The following is a 24,543-nucleotide window of genomic DNA, read 5'->3' as shown; positions in this document are numbered from 1 at the left end:
GTGGTTATTGAGCACTTGAAGCTAGTGTGACTGAAATTTAAATTTTATTTCAGTTTACTTAACTTTAATTTAAATAGCCATATGTGGCTATAGGCTACTGTATTCAGACAGGGCAGATAGAATGTTTTATTCAGTTCATCTCAGTCAACATTCTGTCAAAATTTACGAGGTCCATTTTGTATAACCCACCTGCGCTGAGGTTTCTGCTGAAGTTTGCAGCTAAAAGACTTCCTTGTGTTAGTTACTGAGCACTGTAACTGGACCCTAGAAGTGGCACATATCTATCCTGCCCCATTTTGTTCTTTCTGTCACCCCTGACCCCACTCCAGATGTTAAGAAATTTATTGAGAGAAGGGACTAATTAGAGAGCTTGTGCTTAATAAAAACTCAATGAGCATTTGTTGAATAAATGCAGAGTTGCACCAACCATAAATGTCTGAATGCACTTATGTACTGCAGAAAGCGTAGATATTACTAGGCAACAGATACATACCCATTGAGGTTCATGCGTTCAAAAGTGTAGCCAGTTAGATGGCACGTGTCCTGGCTGTGTGAGAGAAACTGGGTCAGTAGAATAGGTGGGAGAGAATGACTAATTCATACAGTGACCACAGGGTGTTAGCCTATTTTATTTGGCTTGGAGGCAAGAATAATTGTGGAGACCGGAAGTACTAATGATTTTTATTAAAGTAAATGAGGGGGCGTGGCCACTCAGTACACTAACACTTTATGAAGAATTCTGGGATCAGTCCTGGTGAAATAGTGATAAATTCATCCTGACCCACGCTTTTTTCCAGAATTAGTTTGTAAAATGATGAACTCTCACTTCCTAAATTTTCTGCAGATGCTACCATTGCTGGGGAAATGTCACTGTTAGAGAATAGAAAACTGTTATTCCAAAGAGTACTGAAGACTGACTGAATGAGGTCTGGAGCATTATTGAAATGGTAAGATAAACTCAAGTACTTTCTGATAAAAGAAAAATTCTTTTTAAAAAATGTGGTCCCTTCTGAATTATGGCCAAATGTCACTGAATCATTTTCAGTGAAATTTTATCTGTTAATGGGGAGGAGATGGGACGAGGCTCTGAGCTCCTCCTGGCAACCCTGCAGCTGAGGCTGTTCTCCCTTGAGATAGCTGGTAATGGAAGCAGCTGAAGCTGGAGGTCATTAACATTTTGAGAACACCACAAACTGACACTGTGTAATATTATGACATTTCATCCCGAGCCATTTAATCTCTTTTAATCAGTGTTTATGTTGGGGATACTTCACAGTTATTTGCTTTTGCATAAAAATGGAACACTTTGGCATGTCATTAACATAAGACTGGTTTACTTTATTACTGATTGCAATTGTTTCTAGATCTCTCTCTCTCCCTCCCTTCCCCCCCCCGTACCTCTCTCCTCTCCCTTCCTCCTTTTCTTCTCTTTTCCCCCTTTTCCTCTCTTCATTGTTTCTGGCTTTTGCTTTCACCTACGCTTTTTTTTTAATTTTTTTATTTTTTTATGCGGTACGTGGGCCTCTCACTGCTGTGGCCTCTCCCATTGCGGAGCACAGGCTCTGGACGCGCAGGCTCAGCGGCCATGGCTCACGGGCCCAGCCACTCCGCGGCATGTGGGATCTTCCCGGACCGGGGCACGAACCCGTGTCCCCTGCATCAGCAGGCGGACTCTCAGCCACTGCGCCACCAGGGAAGCCCTCACCTATGCTATTTTTGAAAGCCATTTCAATTTTTCCCTTTGCTGATATTCTTCCTGGGATGTTAGTGATCTGAGGTTCTCAGGCTACCTTCTTAGTAAACTTTCGCTGGAGAGTCTGGAAGAAAACCCACCTCACCTCTCTGAAAAATGCTCATGGTCCCCATCGTCCTAAGTTAGGAGACACTTGTTCCCCTCTGAATGTTCCTCCAGCCAGGGATGACTTCCCTGCACGTACTTTTCTTCTCCCCTAACCCTAACCCCCCACCCCACTCCCCACCCGCTACCCCCCCCTTTGCTTCTCTCATTTGCTTCAGATATTGTCGTAAGCTTCCAGCATCTGTCCTCATGTCACCAATTCTTTTTCCTCCTTGTGAGTGAGGCGCTTTGTCTTACTTTAAAGCTACTTCAACTTTTCTTCCCCCTGCAAAACCTTTTCATTAAATGCAAAACTGATAATTGTTGATTATTTTATATTAGAGAAAGGATATATTCCTGAGCGTAAGCAAGTGGTTCCAAATTTCAACCCACGAACTAGGTGTAATTTTCTTTATTTAAAACAAATGAGCATTTATGTTAAAATTATAAATCTCTTACTATGCCAAGTCGTCAAAACCTAATCTCAGTTTAGGGAAGTGTTTCTCAACCTTGACCTTGCTGACATTTGGGGCTGGGTGCTTCTTTGTTTGGGGGGTGCCATTTTGTGCACCGTAGAATGTTCAGCAGCACCTCTGACCTCTGCCTATCAGATTCCAGCAGCACCCCCCACTTGTGACAACAAAACATGTCTCCAGGTATTGCCAAATGTCTGCTGGGGAGCGAGATAGTCCCACATTGAGAGCCCATGTGTTTAGTGGAGTGCCTCTTCCTTTCTGTGGGGTGATGTCTAAGAGCGAAGGCAGAGACTTGAGGGATGGAGAAGACCTTTCCTTGAAATCATTCTTCATCTACATAGACTCAAAGGAGGGGTCTCTATTCCCATTTTGACTTTGGGCCCCTGGTGCATCTACTACGATCTTACAAATGACTTTCAGAGCGGCTGTCTCTGCTCTGCTCTCAGGCGCAAAGCCCTTCCTGCATTATTGCAAGATACTCTGTTACGTGGCCTCAGGCCTGTCCTGGTGCCATGCTGGGGGGCTAGGCTGAGGGACAGGACACAGGAATCTTGCTGGTTCCAGGCACTCCCCTGGGACTAGGGGCCCAGTTCTGTCTGATCTGGGATTCCCAGTTCTGTCTGCAGAGACTGTTCTGTAGGAAACAGAGCTTAGGAACTCACCATCATTTAACTTGGATTCTGCCGTGGCTGCTCTTGTTCCCCGCAGTCATGACCACTTTGATGTAGTCTGAGGACAAGCTGGCCTGGCTCTTTATCTGGTTTTCCAGAGATAATGTTTTATGGCTTGGGGGTTACATACTTCATAGTGATGCTTTTAACACCAAAAAGATTTTCTCTGCCATATTATCCCTTCCCTGAGGCAATGACTTCTACTGAATGAATGGGTGGGAATACAAAGATACAAGAAAATGAGAGAAAAAAGTTTTGGTTAAAATTTCAATTATTAAAAAAAAAACAGGGCTTCCCTGCTGGCGCAGTGGTTGGGAGTCCACCTGCTGATGCAGGGGACATGGGTTCGTGCCCCGGTCCGGGAAGATCCCACATGCCGCGGAGCGGCTGGGTCCGTGAGCCATGGCCTCTGAGCCTGCGCGTCCGGAGCCTATGCTCCACAATGGGAGAGGCCGCAACAGTGAGAGGCCCATGTACCAGGAAAAAAAAAAAAAAATCACTTTTTTATTCTAGTGCTATATTACCATAGAAATATAAATATTTGGAAAACTAGATCAAGAGTCATTTTATCCTCAGCCTATAGAAGGATGATTAGGGCTGTTGGGGAACAAGATATTCCCAGGGAAGCAAAGAGCTTAGCTGATGGTGCACTCCTGAGCTGGCTGTCCTGTGGGTAGGACTCCCATGATGGAATTGGGAGTTTAAGATGACGTAGTATGATTTCACCTGTGCGCTATGGTTTTGCTTTGGTTAATGAGCCAAGGGTTCCTTAGTAATCCTCTGCAGTTCTGGGCATCTGGTGATCATTGCTCTTTGCAAGGCCTCTGGTCCACTCCTCACTCCCAATTCCCCAAGGTATATTTGGTTTATATTCTTCTTTTCTAAAGTATTAGTGTAAGCCATGAATTATTTCATGAGTTGTAATTTGCATAGATAGTATTGGGTTCCTTATGTTTTTCACTCAGCCCTCTGTATTTAGAGTATGATGGGTCTAAACAGTTATCTCTTTTTTGTTTTAAAGTGTGTTCCTCTGATTACCAATGATTTTCGGCCCCTATTATATATTGGGTTTCTTTGGCTCTGAATTGGCTCAGATATCCTTTACTCATTTTTAAAATTTGAGATTCTTATGCTTTTTTCATATGCATGAGTTTCTTGTATATTTAGATAATAATTTCCTTGTGGTTTTATTCCTGGCAAATATCATCTCTCTGCAACAGCTTTATGTTAACTTGATTCACAGAAATTCTTAATTTGATGTGATTAAAACTATTAATGATGCTTTTGGAATTTTAAGTTCTTCCCTAACCCTAGGGCACATTATCTTCTGCCTTGGTTTCTTTTGGCTTATTTCTTTAATATACGTGGATTCCATTCTTGTAGGTGATAATAGGTATGGATTTTTTTCCATAATGAGCAGCTTTCCTATCATCGTTCACTAAACAGTCTGACTTGTGGTACCACCTTTATTATGCAGTAAATTCTGAGATACGAGTCTGTCTTACAGCCATCCTGGTCTGTAGGTCAATTTGTCTATTTTTGTATTAATATTATACTGTTTGTATTATAATGACCTTCTAGTAAGTCTTAGTAACTGTTAGGCCAAGTGTTCCATCTCATATGCTTATCATGGTGATGTTGTCTAGAATCATAACTCAGGGCTGCTTGTAAGCATCACTTTGGGGACTAGGATTTCAACATATGAATTTTTGGGGAGATACAAACATTTAACCCATAGCATAATGACAGAGAGTACATGAATCAAGGGAAACTCTTGAACGTTGCTGGTGAGAGTGTACAAAGATACAACCAGTAGGAAAAACAAGTTGGTACTATTTTATAAAGCTTAACATGTACATTGTCCATAATACACCAGTTCTATTCCTGTATGCATTATATACCACAAAGAAATAGTTGTTTATGTATCCAAAAAAGAGATAGAAGAATATTTGCACCAGTATCATAACAGCAACAAATTGGCAATAACAAAATGTCCTTAGGAAAATGGATGAACAAATTATACAGTATTTGTGTAATGAAATATCTTTTCAACAGTGAAGTTGAACTACAACAATGTGTATCACCAAGGGTGAATTAAAAAGTATTATTAAGGGGTAAAAACAAGACTGAAAAGAATGAATTTAAGATTTCAATTTTATAAATTTCAAAAAATAAGCAAAACTAACATGTATTAAAAAGTGTGATTAGGGGCTTCCCTGGTGGTGCAGTGGTTGGGAGTCCGCCTGCCGATGCAGGGGACGCGGGTTCGTGCCCCTGTCCGGGAGGATCCCGCATGCCGCGGAGCGGCTGGGCCCGTGGGCCATGGCCGCTGGGCCTGCGCGTCCGGAGCCTGTGCTCCGTGATGGGAGAGGCCACAGCGGTGAGAGGCCCACGTACCGCAAAAAAAAAAAAAAAAAGTGTGATTAGGGCGCAATGGTTGAGAGTCTGCCTGCCAATGCAGGGCACATGGGTTCATGCCCCGGTCCGAGAAGATCCTACATGCCGCAGAGCAGCTGGGCCCATGAGCTATGGCCGCTGAGCCTGTGCGTCCGGAGCCTGTGCTTCGCAACAGGAGAGGCCACAACAGTGAGTGGCCCGTGTACTGCAAAAAAAAAAAAAAAAAAAAAAAGTGTGATTAAACTGGAGAGGTTGTGGAGAAAAGGAAACCCTCCTACACTGTTAGTGGGAATATAAATTGGTGCAGCCACTACAGAGAATAGTATGGAGATTCCTCAAAAAACTAAAAATAGAGTTGCCATATGATGCAGCAATCCCATTCCTCGGCATATATCCAGACAAAACTGTAATTCGAATGGATATATACATCCCTATGTTCATAGCAGCACTATTTACAACAGCCAAGACATGGAAACAACCTAAATGTCCATCGGCAGATGAATGGGTAAAGAAGATGTGGTGTATATATATATATATATATATATATATATACACACACATACACATACATACATACAATGGAATATTACTCAGCCATAAAAATGAAATAATGCCATTTGCAGCTACCCGGATGGACCTAGAGATTATCATACTACTCCAAATAAGTCAGAAAGAGAAAGGCAAATACCATAGGATATCACCTATATGTGGAATCTAAAATATGACACAAATGAACTTATCTATGAAAGAAACAGGCCCACAGACATAGAGAACAGACTTGTGGTTGCCAAGGGAGAGGAGAGGAAGGGGAGGGTTGGATTGGGAGTTTGGGGTTAGCAGATGCAAACTGTTATATATAGAATGGATAAACAACGAGGTCCTACTCTATAGCATAGGAAACTGTATTCAGTATCCTGTAGTAAACCATAATGGAATGGGATTTAGTAATAAACTCACAAACTCAGGTTACTGAGTTTTATTGATGAAGAATGAGAAAGGAGAAAAGGATGATGGAAAACAAAGAAGTGTCAATGGTTTGGATATTTTCTTTTTTAATTGGTGGTTGTTCATGGGTTTTTGCTTTTCTTTTATGTTCATAACTTGTATATGTCACATACATTCCTTTCACATATCAGATATTCCAAAATAAAAAAGTCCAAGGCAAGTACACTTATTAAAATGACAAAAATTGTCAACATGTACTATTTTTTCCATTATTCTAAAATAATCCCTTCCTCCTTGAAAATCACTATCTTCTTTTACCTCCTTTGTTCCTTTCTTAAAATCAAATTTTATTGTTTTATTTTGTATTTATTTTACTTTATTTATTTTATTTTATTTTTTTTTGCGGTACATGGGCCTCTCACTGTTGTGGCCCCTCCCGTTGCGGAGCACAGGCTCCAGACGCGCAGGCTCAGCCGCCATGGCTCACGGGCCCAGCCGCTCCGCGGCATGTGGAATCCTCCTGAACCGGGGCACGAACCCGTGTCCCCTGCATTGGCAAGCGGACTCTCAACCACTGCGCCACCAGGGAAGCCCCTGTATTTATTTTAGTTTAAGTTTTTAATCTGTTTACTCCACTTGATTGTAAGGTTTATGCCCCAATTATTTTCCATTTGATCCCCTCCTATCCATTTCCCATTTTCTTGGAGCTGCAGTGTGCTTTCAGAGACTGAAGACTATATCACCTTAAATCGTTTGCTCTCATACTTTCAGTTGGATTTGGCCAATGGAAAGCCCTGGTAAACTAGAGGGTGAGAAGAGAGAGAGATTGAGGAGCCTTTTCCTGCAATTTCCTTGTCTTTGGGCAGCACCTGTATCCCTTGTATTATAGTTTCTTCCAGGCATCTCTTCCTCCATGTCTCAAAGTCTCATTGGTTTACCATTATGTCCTGCTTGCCCATCCAATTTTAGATGTGGTGGTAGCTTCTCACTCTTGCTGGCCTTGGGGTGCCTCAACTCTCCTTATCTAGTTCTGAAACATTTCTTAACATATCTAAGCAGCTCCTTCATTAAAACCACTTAATTGGTACCATCTGGGGTAAAGTTTTCTTACTGCCAGAATGTTGTTATACACTTGGTCTACCTCAGTCACTGCTGTTTCTTCAACATCTAGAATAATACCTAACGTCACAGTAGTAACTAAAAAAAATTGTTTCTCTCAAGAAAGAAAGAATGAGGACAAATACAAAAGGTGCACTCATAGTACCTTAGAATTTGAAAGGACTTTAATGGACATGTCATCCAACTTTTCCTGTTATAGGTATGGAAATGGAACCTGGATGAAACCAAGTTCACTGGAGAGGAAGTCTAGTCCCCCGTGTATAGCACTAGGTACTGATAGATGTCTTCACGAATAACACAGTACAGAAAATTACCACATGATTGTGTCCCACCAGCAACAGCTGATTAGGTCAGGGCTGGGAAACAGACACCTGTATTATGGATCTATCTGTCGGCTAGTAGCAGCCCATGAGAAATCTGGCATGAGAACTCTATCCAAACCAAATGATGACTAAAGAACACTCAGTCAGATTCTCTTCCTTGGAGAATTTGAGTGTGAAATACAAAGAGTGTTCCAGTTGGTGATGAAGGCTGATACTGGAAAAGATACAGAAGTCAGGTATCAGAGATGGTAAGCTGGCAGGGGTCAAGAGAAACTGAGTATGCAGAGATTGTGAATACATTCAAGTTCAAAGTACAGGTATCATGAGTAAGCAGAAACTAAAAGATATCTAGCAGTAGCACTAGAGAGAGGAGCTGAGTTACAATATTGGCAAGAGATTGTCTAACTAAAGAACAAGTTAATGTTGGTAGTAAAATGACTTTGGATCCTAAACCATCTTCTAATTCTCAAACTCTATTCTTCGCCTTTGAGATCCAGAATATATCTGTTACTGGGTTAGCAAAGATTCCCTTAGTTCTTTTTCCCATATATATTTTTACAACAAACCCTCATTATCTTAAGTTCTAACAGCTACAAAAAGGTGGAAAAACCAAAGCTCGGCTCCCAACCTAGTATTTTTCCCACACATCACTCACATTGAGTTATCAATCAAAATGTTTAATCTCATTTGTGATTTCTTCCTATTCCAGCCTAGTTTAGAGAAAGTTTAAAAACCTATTCTTTGATAGTTTCACCATGCAATAATTGCAGTCTAGTACTTCCTTTCTTTCAAAACTCTGTGTGAGTTTTCAAAAATATTGATCAATGGCACAGGATAGAAAGCCCAGAGATAAACCCATGCACATATGGTCACCTAATTTATGACAAAGGAGGCAAGAATACACAAAGGAGGCAAGAACATTCAGTGGAGAAAAGACAGCCTCTTCAATATGTGGTGCTGGGAAAACTGGACAGCTACATGTACAAGAATGAAATTAGAACACTCCTTAACACCATACACAGAAATATATTCAAAATGGATTAAAGACCTAAATTAAGACTGGACACTATAAAACTCTTAGAGGAAAACATAGGAAAAACACTCTTTGACATAAACCACAGCAAGATCTTTTCTGACCCACCTCCTAGATTAATGAAAATAAAGACAAAATAAACAAACAGGACCTAATTAAACTTAACAGCTTTTGAACAGCAAAGGAAACCATAAACAAGACAAAAAGACAACCCTCAGGATGGGAGAAAATATTTGCAAATGAAGCAACAGCCAAAGGATTAATCTCCAAAATATACAAACAGCTCATGGAGCTCAATATCAAAGAAACAAACAACCCAATCCAAAAATGGTGGAAGACCTAAATAGACATCTCTCCAAGGAGAACATACAAATGGCCAAGGGGCACATGAAAGGATGCTCAACTTCACTAATTATTAGAGAAATGCAAATCAAAACTACAATGAAGTATCACCTCACACTGGTCAGAATGGCCATCATCAAAAAATGTACAAACTATAAATGCTGGAGAGGGTGTGGAGAAAAGGGAACCCTCTTGCACTGTTGGTTAGAATATAAATTGATACAGTCACTGTGGAGAACAGTGTGGAGGTTCCTCAAAAAACTAAAAATAGAACTACCATATGACCTAGAAATCCCACTATTGGGCATATACCCTGAGAAAACCATAATTCAAAAGGACACATGTACCCCAACGTTCATTGCAGCACTATTTACAATAGACAGGACATGGAAACAACCTAAATGTCCAACGACAGATGAATGAATAAAGAAGATGTGGTGTATATATACAATGGAATATTACTCAGCCATAAAAAGGAACAAAATTGGGTCATTTGTGGAGATGTGGATGGACCTAGAGTTTGTCATACAGAGTGAAGTAAGCCAGAAAAAGAAAAACAAATATTGTATATTAATGCATATACGTGGAATCTAATAAAATGGTACAGATGAACCTATTTGCAGGGCAGGAGTAGAGACACAGACATAGAGAACGGACATGTGGACACAGGGTGGGAAGGAGAGAGGGTGGGACAAATTGGGAGATTAGGAATGACATATATACACTACAGGGAATAAAATAGATAGCTAGTAGGAACATGCTGTAAAACACAGGAAGCTCAGCTCTGTGCTCTGTGATGACCTAGATGGCTGGGAAGAGGGGTTGGGAGGGAGGACCAAAGAGGGAGGAGATATATGTATACATATAGCTGACTGACTTAATTGTACAGCAGAAACTAACACAACATTGTAAAGCAATTATACTCCAATAAAAAAAATTAAAAAGAAAAGGAAAAACAAATATTGACAACAAACAGAAGGTATTCCGATGGGTAGACTCAAATTTCCCCAAATCCATTGTATATGGTTTTTTACAGATTATCTAAATTTTAAGTGAAGAAATAGAAAAATATCAACCTCTGGGAGATGACAGTGAGGAGGGTTACCTAAAAGATCAGTTATTTCATTCTTTCAAAATTTTAATCTCTAGTAGCCAAAATCCCAAGCAGAACCACTCTGAGAATAGAATCTTAGGGGGAGATGCAGCTCAGTAGCGGAACAAGACAGAGAATGAAGTGATAATGCATGAAGCAGAGAGGACTCAGAAGGCAGCAGCATTAGGATTGTATAAAGAGCAGCCTGGGAGAGAGGAATTCATGCTTTTGGGCAGATTCATAAAGGGGTGATTAGTATGAGCAAAATGTAGGAGTGTCGTTTATCTTGATTGTCCCAAAGCCCTTGATAGAATATTTTCCTGAAGACTCTTTCACAAAAAGTGAACTCAAATTGCCTTGAAAATTGGCTGATGAGCCCAAAAAAAAAAAAAAAAAAAGAGCAAATGTATCTAGTTTTAGGGAAGTAGCTGAAAATGATAAAGAACTGACATCGTTTTTTTCATCTTCTCACATTTTCAAAAGTTAGCTGAGAAAGTAGTTTTCAGGATATGTGATGAGCTAAACTTATTGTGTGTTAGGTTCCCTGAGTGCAGTGGCCATATATTCTGAGCCAAAGTGAGGAAGGACTTACGTTGCTTCTGGGTGCAAGAGGTGGCGCGATGCCATTTGGAAGCCAACTTATTAGAATTTCTGCCACATTCTTTACTGTGTATAGGAATTTCAGAACAAACTTTTTTTTTTTTTTTGCGATACACGGGCCTCTCACTGTTGTGGCCTCTCCCATTGCAGAGCACAGGCTCCGGACGCGCAGGCTCAGCGGCCGTGGCTCACGGGCCCAGCCGCTCCGCGGCATGTGGGATCTTCCCGGACCGGGGCATGAACCTGTGTCCCCTGCATCGGCAGGCAGACTCTCAACCACTGGGCCACCGGGGAAGCCCCTAGGACAAACTTATAAATAAAGATAATTCGAAAAAATTCTAGACCTGTGTTTTCAAGCAGTGAGATTTGTGATTACTGATATCAAGGAGCTTAGAATCTGAGATAAGGAAGTTGAGATGTGCTCACCACACCTTAAACATGATAAAACAATTTCAGAAACCTGGAGATAACAGAACATATTAACATCATTTCTGGTTTTCTTTTTTCTCTCCATTCTAACCCTTTCTTCTAATCTGAGAGGGTTTAAAATGTAAATTGGATCACGTCATTAACCTTAAAATCCTTCAAAGACCTTCCATTGCACTTTGCAAATAATTCAGAGATCTTGTTAATCATTGTATTTTCTACTAGTCCCTACCTAGATGGTGGTAGGAATGTAGTGACAGTTCCTATCAATAAAAGTAGTTAATGTGGCTGACATAGAAAACGGACTGTAAAACATCAACTATTTCAGTGCTTGGGTCTGATTGGTTCACCAAAACCAAGGGTGCATTTCATTTTGACCACATTATAACCACTCTAAATGGTTATGCCAGTTGTGATCTGCACAACTTGAAGGGTATTGACTGAAGGAAAAATGCAAGAGTTGTGAGTTAAGTTTTATTCAGGGCCTTACTGAGGACTAGAGCCTGGGAGACAGTCACTCAGTAGCTCTGAGGAAGTTGTTCTGAAGAGGTAGGGGGAGAAGCCAGTTTATATGTGATTTTTTGGCTGGAGAACCTGTGCTCTCAAGTATATATCTTGGTGAAAGATTACTGCTAGTCAAGAAGAGATATCTCAGGTTAATGATCCTAGTGCTTTTCTATGTAGGAGAAGATGCAAGAATCTGGGTTCATTAAAATCCTTCCAGAGGGCTCCCCTGGTGGTGCAGTGGTTGAGAGTCCGCCTGCCGATGCAGGGGACATGGGTTCGTGCCCCGGTCCGGGAGGATCCCACATGCCGCGGAGCGGCTGGGCCCGTGAGCCATGGCCGCTGAGCCTGCGTGTCCGGAGCCTGTGCTCCGCAACGGGAGAGGCCACAACAGTGAGAGGCTCGCATACAACAAAATAAATTTAAAAAAAAAAAAAATCCTTCCAGAGATATACATCTATCTAAGGGGGCTGCTTGTCCAAAGCACAGAGTGCCTCATACTGTTACCTTAATTTCCTCTCAGAGTGCACTGCTGGTCAGGACTGCAGCAGGTTGCAATTTTAACCCTTACAGAATTGAGTAGTAGACAAAAATGCTCTTTGTTCTTCTCTGTTTTCAGTTCTACAGTGGGTACATAGGTATCTGAGAACTTTCCCACATGTAAGAAGTCTGTGAGTTTTCAGAGCCTTGAAAGTGGGTGCTTAGCTTTATTTGTCTTTCTGTTCCTTACAGAGTCTATTATTTTACCTGAGACTGAATTGGGAATTAGTTCATATTTATTCATTTAATGGAATTTTAAAATAATCATGTATGTTCTTATATATTCTCATTTTGAAATAATTTGTTTACAAACTAATATTTTATTTTTTTAATTTTTAAAATTAATTAATGTACTTTTGTCTGCATTGGGTCTTCATTGCTGTGCACAGGCTTTCTCTAGTTTCGGTGAGCGGGGGCTACTCTTCGTTGCAGTGCACAGGCTTCTCATTGCAGTGGCTTCTCCTGTTGCGGAGCATGGGCTCTAGGCATGCAGGCTTCAGTAGTTGTGGCATGCAGGCTCAGTAGTTGTGGCGCACGGACTTAGTTGCTCCGCGGCATGTGGGATCTTCCTGGACCAGGGCTCAAACCCATGTCCCCTGCACTGGCAGGCGGACTCCCAACGACTGCGCCACCAGGGAAGTCCCCAAAGTAATATTAATATTTTAATAATGCATACTTGGTCAGTTTATTTTAAAAAGTCAAAACAAAGCATCATAAAAATGACTCCTATATACATTGAAAACGTTAAATTTTAAGACATGAAGTGTACATTCATTCAACAATCTTTTGAGATAGTGCTCAGGCCTATTCTTTGACCATTTAGACTCTATTCTTTGTGTCCATTGATAAAAGTTCTGATTTATTTTATTACATTAATCATAAGGTATGACCCTAAATTTCCATATTCTTGAAAGTAGAATAAGAAGTTAGATACTTCTGACACAATACCAATGTCAGAATCCCTTTAGATTTTTTATCTTCTTTCCCCTTAACCTTATATAAATGTCTTGTCCGCAACTCATTTGATAGTGAATTTTTGCCTATTTCTGAATCTTTCTAAACCATTCAACCTCAAATTGATGGAAACAATTCAATTTCTCCCACTTAACATTTTTAGTTTATTTAATAGTAAATTTAATTACATACTTATAGTTACCAGTAAAATCCACCTAAAGGTTTTGGGAATAGACATCAACTCATAGTAAGCATATCACTCAAAGATAGGAACAGAATGTCAACATTCAAAAGGTGTATTCGTGTGAGCGTTCATCCTGTGTGGGTAAGCAGAATCTGTTAACCTGAGGTCAGTTTGGAGAACTTCTATTGTTTTGTAATTATAATTACATTGTAATTACATGATTAATAAGAATGTCTAAATAATGAACAGAGTCTAAAAGAGTAAACACAACATATCCTAAAGAGTCTCAATATTTAGGCTGCAAAGAACTCTACACTCTGGACCACACACTGATCTTAGCTAATTTGGGGTATGACTATGGCTTTAAGATGAAGGAGTGCAACCATTAAATTTGTGAATCAGGATCCTTTGTACACTATTCATTTAAGAAAGTCTTGACTTCAAAAAGTGGTGACTGAAGATGGTTTTCAAGAGCAAGTGGAAGAAAAGTGTGAAATTCACAATCATTTACACTTTGATGCTAATGGCGTCAATGAAAATAACTTTTGCACATAGCACATTTAAAAGTGTTTTCAGGAACATTATCTCATTTGAACCTTGCACGCTGTGAGCTCAGTACTGTGAGTACAGCCATTCTCCTGGTTTCTTAGATGAGGGAGCTGAGGCACAAGGAGATTAAACGATTTGTCATAGGTTTTAGAATATTAATACACAACTGTCACTCAAATCACATCACTTCAATTTTTGTTTTTCCCTGCTAAAGCTTGTTGTACAATAAATTGTCTTGAGCAGAGTAAATTGTCCTTCTGCAATAGGGAAAAAAAAAAGCAATGAATTATTATTATTGTTTATTTAACTCCATTACCACATGCTGACTACCCTAAAACTGCATTTCTCTGTATAGGTCTGTCTTCCCTACTAGATGAGCTACAGGAGAACAGTGACCTCCTCCAGTTTGAATGCCAGTCCTCTTTATCTAGTATGAGTCTGGTGACATTAATTTGGCTGAGCTGAATTCTAAGAGATAGTGCTTTATCCATTTTAGAAATAAGAATACATTTTAGGAGCATGTTATATTATTTCTAAGCAAAATTTGATGTTTTATAAAAATGGGATAGAGGAAAATCTTGGAGATTTGAGGAGGAAGAATATTCAGACCTTTTTCAAGAGAACCTCAGAATATGGTGAGTCACGTTATCATTCTCACATTCTTCATCCTTTTGTTTACTAGTTAAATGTATGGTTTTTCTATTTGTAATTCACCATCTTATTCTTTATTTTTATTAATTTCTTCCTGCTTTCTTTATGTGTGTTTTTTAAATTGACATGTAATGGACTTACAATATTATGTTAGTTTCAGATGTATGACAACATATTGATTCAATAATTTTATACATTACAAAATGATCACCACAGTGAGTCTACTTACCATCTGTTGCCATACAAAGTTATTAAAATATTATTGTTATTACAATATTATTGACTGTATTTCCTATGCTGTACATTACATGGCTGTGACTTATTTATTTTATAACTGGAAGTTTGTACCTCATAATCCCCATTCACTTATTTCTCCCATCTTCCGCATCCTCTTGCCCTCTGGCAACCACCAGCTTGTTCTCTATATCTATTAAGTCAGCTTCTGTTTTGTTACATTTGATCATTAGTTTTTTGTTTGTTTGTTCGTTTGTTTTAGGCTTCTACGTATAAGTGGTAACATAGATCATTTGTCTTTCTCTGTCTGATTTATTTGACTCAGCATAATACTCTCTGGGTCCACCCATGTTGTTGCAAATGGCAAGACTTCATTCTTTTTATGAGTAATATTCCAGTGTATGAATATACCATATCTTCTTTATTTATTCATCTACCAGTGGACACAAGTTGTTTCCATATCTTGGCTATTTTACATAATGCTGCTATGAACATTGGAGAGTATATATATTTTTGAATTAGTGCTTTCATTTCTTTGAATAAATACCCAAAAGTAGAATTGCTGGATCATTTAGTAGTTCTATTTTTAATTTCTTGAGGAAACTTCATACCGGTTCTAGAGTGACTGTATCAATTTACATTCCCACCAACAGTGCACTAAGGTTCATTTTTCTCCACATACTTGCGAACACTTGTTATTTCTTGTCTTTTTAATAGTAGCCACCTTAATAGGTGTGAGATGATATCTCTTTGTGGTTTTGATTTGCATTTCCTTCATGATTAGTGATGTTGAGCATCTTTTCACGTGCCTGTTGGCCATCTGTGTGTCTTCTTTGGAAAAATGTCTATTCAGGTCCTCTGCCCATTTTTAAATTGGACTGTTTGGTTTTTTTTGATGTCGAGTTGTATGAGTTTTTATAAATTTTGGATATTAATCCCTTATCAAACATATCATTTGTAAATATTCCCCCATTCAGTAGGCTATCTTTTCATTTTGTTGATGGTTTCTTTCAGTGTGCAAAACCTTTTTATTTCGATGTAGTTCTTTGTTCATTTTTGCTTCTGTTTCCCTTGTCTGAGGAGACAGATCCAAAAAATATTGCAAAGACCAATGTCAAAGAGCGTACTGCCCATCTTTTCTTCTAGGAGTTTTATGGTTTTACATCCTACATTTAAGTCTTTAGTCAATTTTGAATTTATTCTTATATACAGTGTAAGAAAATGGTCTAGTTTCATTCTTTTGATTGTAGCTGTCCAGTTTTCCCAACATCGTTTATTGAAGAGACTGTCTTTTCTCTGTTGTATGTTCTTTTCTCCTTTGTCATAGGTTAATTGACCATATAAGCTTAGGTATACTTCTCGGCTCATTCTGTTCCATTGATCTACATGTCTGTTTATGTACCAGTACCATACTGTTTAATTACTATAGCTTTTGTAGTATAGTTTGAAATCAGGGTGCATGATACCTCTAGCTTTGTTCTTCTTTCTCAAGGCTTCTTTGGCTATCTGTGGTCTTTTGTGGTCCATATAAATTTTAGGATTCTTTATTCTAGTTCTGTGAAAAATGCCATGGGTATTTTGATAGGGATTACATTTAATCTGTAGATTGCTTTGAGTAATATGGGTACTTTAACAATATTAATTCTTCCAATCCATGAGCACAATATATCATTTCAGTTGTTTGTGTTGCCTTCAGTTTCTTTCATCAGTGTATTATAGTTTTCAGAATATAGATCTTTCACCTCTTGGTTAAATTTATTCCTAGATATTTTATACTTTTTGATGAAATTGTAAATCAGATTATTTTCTTAATTTCTCTTTTTGGTAGTTCATTTTTAGTATATAGAAATACTACAGATTTCTGTATATTAATTTTGTATCCTGCAAATTTACTGAATTAATTTATTAGTCCTAACATTTTTTGGTGCCATCTTTAGTTTTCTCTGTATAGAATCAGGTATTCTGAAAACAGTGACAGTTTTATTCTTCCTTTCCAATTTGGATTACTTTTATTTATTTTTCTTGTAAGATTGCTGTGTCTAACACTCCCAATACTGTGTTGAATAAAAGTGGTGGGAGTGGGCATACTTGTCTTGTTCTCGATATTAGAGGAAAAGCTTTTCAGCTTTTCACTATTAAGTATGATGTTAGCTGTGGGCTTGTCTTATGTGACCTTTAATATGTTGAGGTACGTACTCTCTATGCCCATTTTGTTGAGAGTTTTTATCATAAGAAGATATTGAATTTTGTCTAATGTTTTTTCTGCATCTTTTGAGATGATTATGTAATTTTTATCCTTCATTTTGTTAATATGGTGTTATCACATTGACTGATTTGTAGATGTTGTACCATCCTAGCATCCCCAGAATAAACCCCACTTGGTCATAGTGTATGATCTTTTAATGTATTGTTGGAGTCAGTTTGCTAGTATTTTGTTGAGGATTTTTGCATCTATGTTCATCAGGAATATTGGCCTATCATTTTCTTTCTTTGTGATGTCTTTGTCTGATTGGTGTCAGGATAATGCTGACATCGTAAAATGAGTTTGGAAGTGCTCCTTCCTTTTCTATTTTGGAAAAGTTTGAGAAGATTGTTATTAATTCTTCTTTGAATGTTTGGTAGAATTCACCAGTAAAGCCATTTAGTCCTGGACTTTTGTTTGTTGAGACTTTTTTGGTTACTGATTCAATCTCCTTACTAGTAATTGGTCTTGGAAGATTATAGGTTTCTAGGAATTTATCTATTTCTTTTAGGTTGTCCAATTTATTGCTATATATTTGTTCACAGTAGTGAACAAAAATGATTCTTCATATTTCTGTGATATCAGTTATATTTCTCCTTATTCATTTCTGATTTTATTTATTTGGCCAAAACTCTTCCCTGATGAGTCTTGCTAAAGGTTTATCAATTTTCTTTATCTGTTCAGTGAACCAGCTCTTACGTTCATCGATCATTTTTATTGTTTTTTGTTTGTTTGTTTGTTTTACTCTCTGTTTCATCTTGGATCCTTATTATTTTCTTCCTTCTACTAACTTTGGGCTTTGCTTATCCTTCTTTTTCTAGTTATTTAGGTGTAAAGTTAGATTGTTTATTAAGATTTTTCTTTTTTCTTGAGGTAGGCCTATATTGCTATGAGCTTTCCTCTTAGAACTGCTTTTGTTGCTTTCCATAGGTTTTGGAAAGTTATTTTTTCATTTTCATTTGTCTCAAGGTATTTTTAAATTTCTTCTTTGATGCTTCTGTTGACCGACTTGTTGTTTATTTCCTCCCAAGGAGCATATACATCAATTATGGATTCACCTTCTTCATGGTGAACTAATCACATCAGTGAAAGGGTGCTTGGGAAGAATGTCACATGGTCTGTGGACTTTCTGTTTGGGAAAGTGTATATGTTTTTTCCACCACAGATAGCTGCCCTTGTTGCTGTTCGTTGGGAGCTGTGAAAATGGCAGAAATTTAATTAATTTCTCTCCCTTGGTACGTTCTCATCTCCAGACTTTGCCCCTTCAACCCATATTTTGATAACAATGCAATCTATCACGTTGCTATTTTTCACATAAGGAAACTAAGGCACAGAGACGTCAAGTAAGTAAGTCATTCAACTTTAAGTTTAGAGATGGGATGTGAACACAGGTAACCCAACTCTATGCCCTGGACTCTTATCACTGTTCTGTACTTTCTTTATACTAATATTTATTGAATGCTGGTAATATAAAGCCCTGAGCTGGTAGGACATCATAGTATGATTTTAGGAAAAGCATGGAATTTTTAGATCTGCAGTTAATACATAAGCCTCATTTAGCCACAGTGCTTGCTATTCTCTCACTTTTATGGGTCTCTCAGTTTGTACGCTTGCTGACATCTCTCCCTGCCCCTCTGTCATGGAAGTGCACATGGACACTGTAATAGCCAAAAGGCATTCAGCCAGAGAGAGCAGAAGGAGAATAGAGATATGAACCATCCACAAATAAGATTACCAACTTCTGGGTAATTGAAAACTGATTAAATAGTGTCATGATTTCTTTGTTCACTTTCTAGGAGATGTACCCAAGACCTTCTAGGAACAATCTAAGATAGGTTAGCTGTTCTGTAGCTCTTGTCATAGGCCTACTCTTTTAGGCCTATCTTGCTAAAGATGTGGTTAAAAGGAAGCCATTAATTGATCAAACATTCTGTTCAGTTATTCCATATTTTTCTAGCTGAAGTTGATATTTTTCCAGGGTACAATGAGCATTGTGATTCAATTGGCTCAGGGGAGCAAATAGAGCATTTTCCTATAACCACTCAGTCAAAGGTCAGTTGCTAGGATTTTGCTGTTCATCCTCATGGAGCAAGGTATTTTTTTCTCTTTTCTTTAAGCTTGACACCAATCTGAGGCAGTTTAAGTTCCCTCTGCTGTTTGCAGTGATTGATTTCTGAAGCAGGGGAAACATCTTTTCACTGCATGAAGATCTGAGCCTACTAAGGCTTGTTGGGGCACAAAGCATTTATATCAAAGTTTGTTTCAGAGACATTTGAAAAAAAAATAACCTACCTATACAGCTATGCAAATGCAATCTAATACCCACAGACTACCAGGGATGGCAGATACAGAGCACCTGACGCCTCCCTTCCTGCATCTAAACTTGATAAGATAGGTTCATTGGTCAGGTTCTGTTGACCGTCCTGTGCTCATCCAGCCTTTAAATTCTTTTCAATATTTCATAGGCTAATAGCATACACCACAAGTCTGAAATCAAATAACCCGATAATGCAAGTATACAAAAACCTATTTGACAACCTTGCACAGAGCAACAAACCACCCAGGCAGCCCTTAAATTCTTAACTTTTCCTGTCACATATACCAGAGCTTTTAACTGTATTGGATGTTACCATATTGTTTAGCTCTTTCCCTTATTACACAAATAAGAAAACTTAAATAATAGTTGTAATTATACTTGTTATGAATACTGAATAAAAGTATAGTTCAGGATATCTTGATCTGTTTTCAACTTGACTTCTTGATTTTAGTTGAATCACAGTCTGATTTCCTTCATTTCATTTAGATTTATTTTAGCCTCCTGGTCCTCCTTCTCCACTATGGAGGTGGTATACTATAAGAGTAACTACTATTTATAAGAATCTACTATGTTATAGGCATTTTACATCATTACCTTTAATCCTCCCAAGAATCATAACAGGCATTTGTAATAATTCTGTTTCAGAAATAAAGAAATTGAAGTTGAACTAGAAAGTTGTGAAACCTCTATATGAACCTGTGACTTGACTCAAGGACCTATGTTCCTTTCAGTACTCTCTCCCTTAAAATTACCATGGATGTTTCAATTTATATAAAAAGAAAAATCGTTATGCAAGTAAAGATTTGGGAAGGATATCCATAAAACTACCAAAACAATTTCATTTTAACATTTTTCATATGGGTTCATATTTAGTTTTTGTAAGTTCTCTTGCTTAAGTTTGCTTTGTGCATGGTCTGTTTCGATGTAGCATGACATGAAAGAAATGAGTCAATATTCAAAATCCCATAACTATGTATTAGTAAGGAGAAACAAAGAGGCAAAGTTTATGTAAAGAGGAAACTTGCCCAAACTCCAAAAGCAGAAGGGGATCACTATTAGCTTTATAAACAAGGGTAAAAATTTGAACAGCTCATAAATTGTAAATCTAGTCTATCCCTTTTCCAGGAAACACATGGATTCTCTTTCCAGTGAGTGACTAGCAGTATGTAGATTAGTCACTGCCTGTGTCTCTTCTTCCCATTGTTTCATTTCTTTCCACTAGGAAATTAACAATTATTAGTATTTGGAGGTCTTCCCTATAATGATATTTGAAGCTGGAAACTAGATGTGACATCTGAAGTAGAAGGTAAATAAAGAGAAAAAGAAGAAAAAACTTAACATTGGGAGCAAGTGAAGAAAAACTCAGGACTTTCAGAAAGGTGAAAAATGTAATAGCTTCATATCCACAAACTCAAAGAAGGAGAGCATTTTAAGGAGAAGATGATTACTAGAGTCAGATGCTATGTGGAATTCAAAGACAGCAAGCAAGAACTGGAGAAAGGGCCATTGGTTTGGATGGTTAGGTCAATAATCTCTTTTAATAATGCTATTTTAGTATTCATTGATAGGGAAAAACGCTGGGTTCAAAAAGTAAAGAAGAGAGAAGTGAAAGAGTTATACCATATGGGCTGTGGTTCTGTTTATTCTGTTATTTCATTGTCCTGATATTCTTTCCCAATGATCCAACTTAAGGTCTGATCCAAAATTGATTTATGTACGTATATGTGGTTACTGACACTGAAATGATTGAAAGTGAATTATAGAAATGCCTTTTCTAACTAAGGCTAATTTTCCTCCCTCAAAGCTGAAAAGACTGCATTATTAGGATCATTTTGAGCAGAGAATTTATTATACAAGGCACAATGTCTGGTTATTATACAAGGCACTGGTTATGCTGACTAAATAAACTTGTTTGGAAGGAGACAGATTGTTGGTTCAGCTCCAAGAGATGAACTGAGAGTAAAGAAAATAGCAAATTACAAATAAGATGCACTACCTAATTGTGTTTTTTTTTCTATTTCTTTCCCTCCCCTCCAACTCCCCCACATCTATAAAACACAATATGCTTAATAGGATTAGGTGCTCAAAGCTTCCCCTTACGGACTGTCAAACATACCAGAACTAGAAGTTCTCTAACTGTAGATTGATGCTCCAGAATAAACTAGGCTGCATTTCTACAGGTAACAACATTGACCACACTACCTGGAAATGCCAGGTGAACTGCTTTAAGGAAGGTTACAGTCAGACCTCTAGAGCATCCACCAGGTATTTAGTTAGAACTAGGAACTAGTAACAGAGAAATGACAATGACTAGAATTGAGACTTTCTGATGGCTAAGGAAAGTTATTGCAAATGACCTCTGCATATTTATTCTAAATCAGGAGACCTGAGTTCAAGTCATGGTGTCACTTGTGTGGTTATGAACAAGTTACTTAACTCTTGATGTGCTTCCTGCTTGCACAGAAGAGGAATGACATAATGACATCTGAACCACCATCCTAAAGAATTATACAGAAGACCAAATGTAAAAATCCCAGGCAAATACATATGAAAATCGTTAGTATTTAAGTTTTGACTTGGCACCTCAACTCCTGCTTCAAACAGTATGCCTCTATTTTTATGTCATATTTTGGGCTTCCTACTTAAAAAAATAATATAAGGAAAGAGTTCTGCTTAAAGAAAAAATTTGAAAAAATATTCTAGTGCAACTCCCTAATTTTATAAATGAAACTGAGGCAGAGTGAGTCAAGTGTTTTACCCCATTGCCCATCTTGTCAGATGATCCTGGCAAGTACACAAACTCCTCCTTAACATCAGCAAGTCTGAGGGGTGTTTGTATCCATTTATTGGGTCATCTTCACAGGTGATTCCCCCAGATACAAGGCTACCATTGAGAGTGGCTCTAATCTGCTTTGCCCATTCTGAGCACCAGAATTCTGATTGAAGTTACAGATGGGGTCCCCAATAAGATTAATCATCTAAAACTCTGAAGACAATGTGTAGGCAAAAAAAAAAAAAAAATGAGAATGACTAAACCTATCCTGTGAAATAAAAACTCTGTACTGTTCTTGCAAGTTAATTTAAGCATAATTAAAAATAAGTAACTCTGAAGAATATAATTCAGGCTTTGAAATTAACTTCTGATTCTTATTGGAAATTGGTAAAATCCTTAGTCATGTACCATTAAAGGAATTGTCTCCGTTATGGTCCAGTCTAGATGTCTCTTCATCATTTATGTTCTGCTGATATAGTTCCCATCCCACCCCAGGCTGGGATGACGTTTTCACTTTCTTCAATCAAGCTTTTAGTCAAAATTACAGTGAAATTTTTGTCTCTGCATCTGCAATTGCTCAAAGATTATGCTGTAAATCAACTGATTTCTAAGAAAGCTTCAATTTTGAAAAATGCCTGCTGCCAGTTAGGAAACAATCATGATTAAGATGACATTAATAAGCAATATTTATTGAGCACTGCAGCGCTTCAGCCAGGTTGCAACTGATAGGAAGAGACCCACTCCCAACGCACATACTGCACTACTGCACGGTTAGATTAAGTTCCTAATTTAATTAGCCAGGGATGCAAACCTAATCAGAAGGGAGGTAGCCACACAGGGTAGGAGCAGACACAGCATATGTCAGCATAGCTTCCTTGGCTTCCCCCCAAAACTAACAGGAGCCTATAGCTGCCTGAGGCACTGTCCACACAAAGAGGATACATCTTCATTCTTGCCGTGACACTGCCCTTTAATATTCAGGGTTTACATCATTTTCTGGAAGGACTTATATAACCTCTTTGCCTCTGTAATCCAACTCAGTGTCTGCAAGGTCTCATCTTCCACCAGGGAGCAAGCAGTGTCTGGGCCTGGAATGGAATCTCTGCTTCTGAGTTTCTAGTATTCTGGGAAAGCCTGTTTTCCAGTGAGTGTCACCAGGTGGCCCACTCTGTGATGGTCCTCTCATGCAGCATCTCATTGAATCCCCACAAAGAGCCATTACAGGTTCACAGTCATTATCCAAAACCCTTAGGCTTATCTAAGTTTTTGAATTCAGAACTTTTAGATTTCAGACAGGCTAAATGGTACATATAACATATATTTAGTTTGTGTCACCCCCAGTGGGATCTGAGGCAGCACCCCATAATTAATTGCTTTATCTGTGGGGTAAATAAAGACTATGAATTGCCTTACCTCAGCTCAGTAAGAATTTGCTGCAACATCCGAAAAGTTCTTGGAACCTTTGGCACAAACTAATGTGCAGCAAATTATTGAGTTTTTGTTTTGTCTCAGATTGCAAGGTGTTATCACTCCAGCACTGCTCTCTGACCTCCGAGTATTGCTCTGTCCTTCTCTGTTCTCATTGCAGTAAAAGGGCATATGATGTCCCATTGCTGTTGGCAAGAATGGTGACTCCAGAGCGGGGGCAAGGAGAAGCGGTTGTCCAGTGTAAAAATTTGCGAACATCAGTATGCTCCCCGATTACCAGGATTAAAGATCCCTTCTGGCTACGTTACTGTTGAACTGGTTCATCCCAGTCTCAATTACACAAAGAGAAGGGGCATTATTTTCATAGATATTTCAACAGAGTTAAGGGATTGGAATGGGAAAAGTTTAAGTTGATCTACTTTTAAGTTCACAGTTTGATCAGTCAAGGCCTAGTTGGAAACAGAATCCACTCCAATAAAGAGAGTTTAATGCAGGACTGGCTTACTGGGTCAGAGAACAGAAAGGGTATTAGACACCGAGACAAGCAACAGCAGGAAGCCAATACCACACCCTGGTCTAAAGGGAAATGGGGAGACAGTGGTGTTTCTGGAATCAGAGAGAGCTTGAGAAATGAGGAGGGGCTACCAGGCAGGAGCTGGGGTTATGAGGGGGGGGCACCACTCAGAGCAGAGAGGGAGACGGAAACATTTTCCCAACCTTCTTACTCCCTCTTCTCCTTCAATCTCTTGTGAGGAGTGCCTCCCGTTGGCTGCCCCTGCGGGGAACAGCTGGAAGGGATCCTGGCTGATGCAATAGGTAGGGATCAGTCTCCTGGGGCACAGAGAAAGGCAGCAAAGGGGAGAGAGAGGATCTAGGGCAGGGAGAAACTAGAAAGAACCACAATG

The 24,543-nt window shown here is 38.7% G+C and overlaps 1 long non-coding RNA gene across 1 annotated transcript in view; it reads left to right on the top strand.

Annotated features, from left to right (window-relative positions):
* Nucleotides 1-24,543, top strand: part of LOC115802050 (uncharacterized) — a 456,956-nt gene that overhangs the window by 215,455 nt on the left and 216,958 nt on the right. The window contains exon 6 of the long non-coding RNA XR_016395247.1: nt 845-947. This is a non-coding gene — a long non-coding RNA (uncharacterized LOC115802050). The remainder of the gene's footprint in view (nt 1-844; nt 948-24,543) is intronic.

Source organism: Delphinapterus leucas, chromosome 12 (genome assembly GCF_059928025.1).
Source record: "Delphinapterus leucas isolate spDelLeu-1000000601 "Yukka" chromosome 12, BTC_Dleu_Yukka2, whole genome shotgun sequence".
Classification (NCBI taxonomy): Eukaryota; Metazoa; Chordata; class Mammalia; order Artiodactyla; family Monodontidae; genus Delphinapterus; species Delphinapterus leucas.
This window is presented reverse-complemented; position numbering and strand designations above follow the sequence as displayed.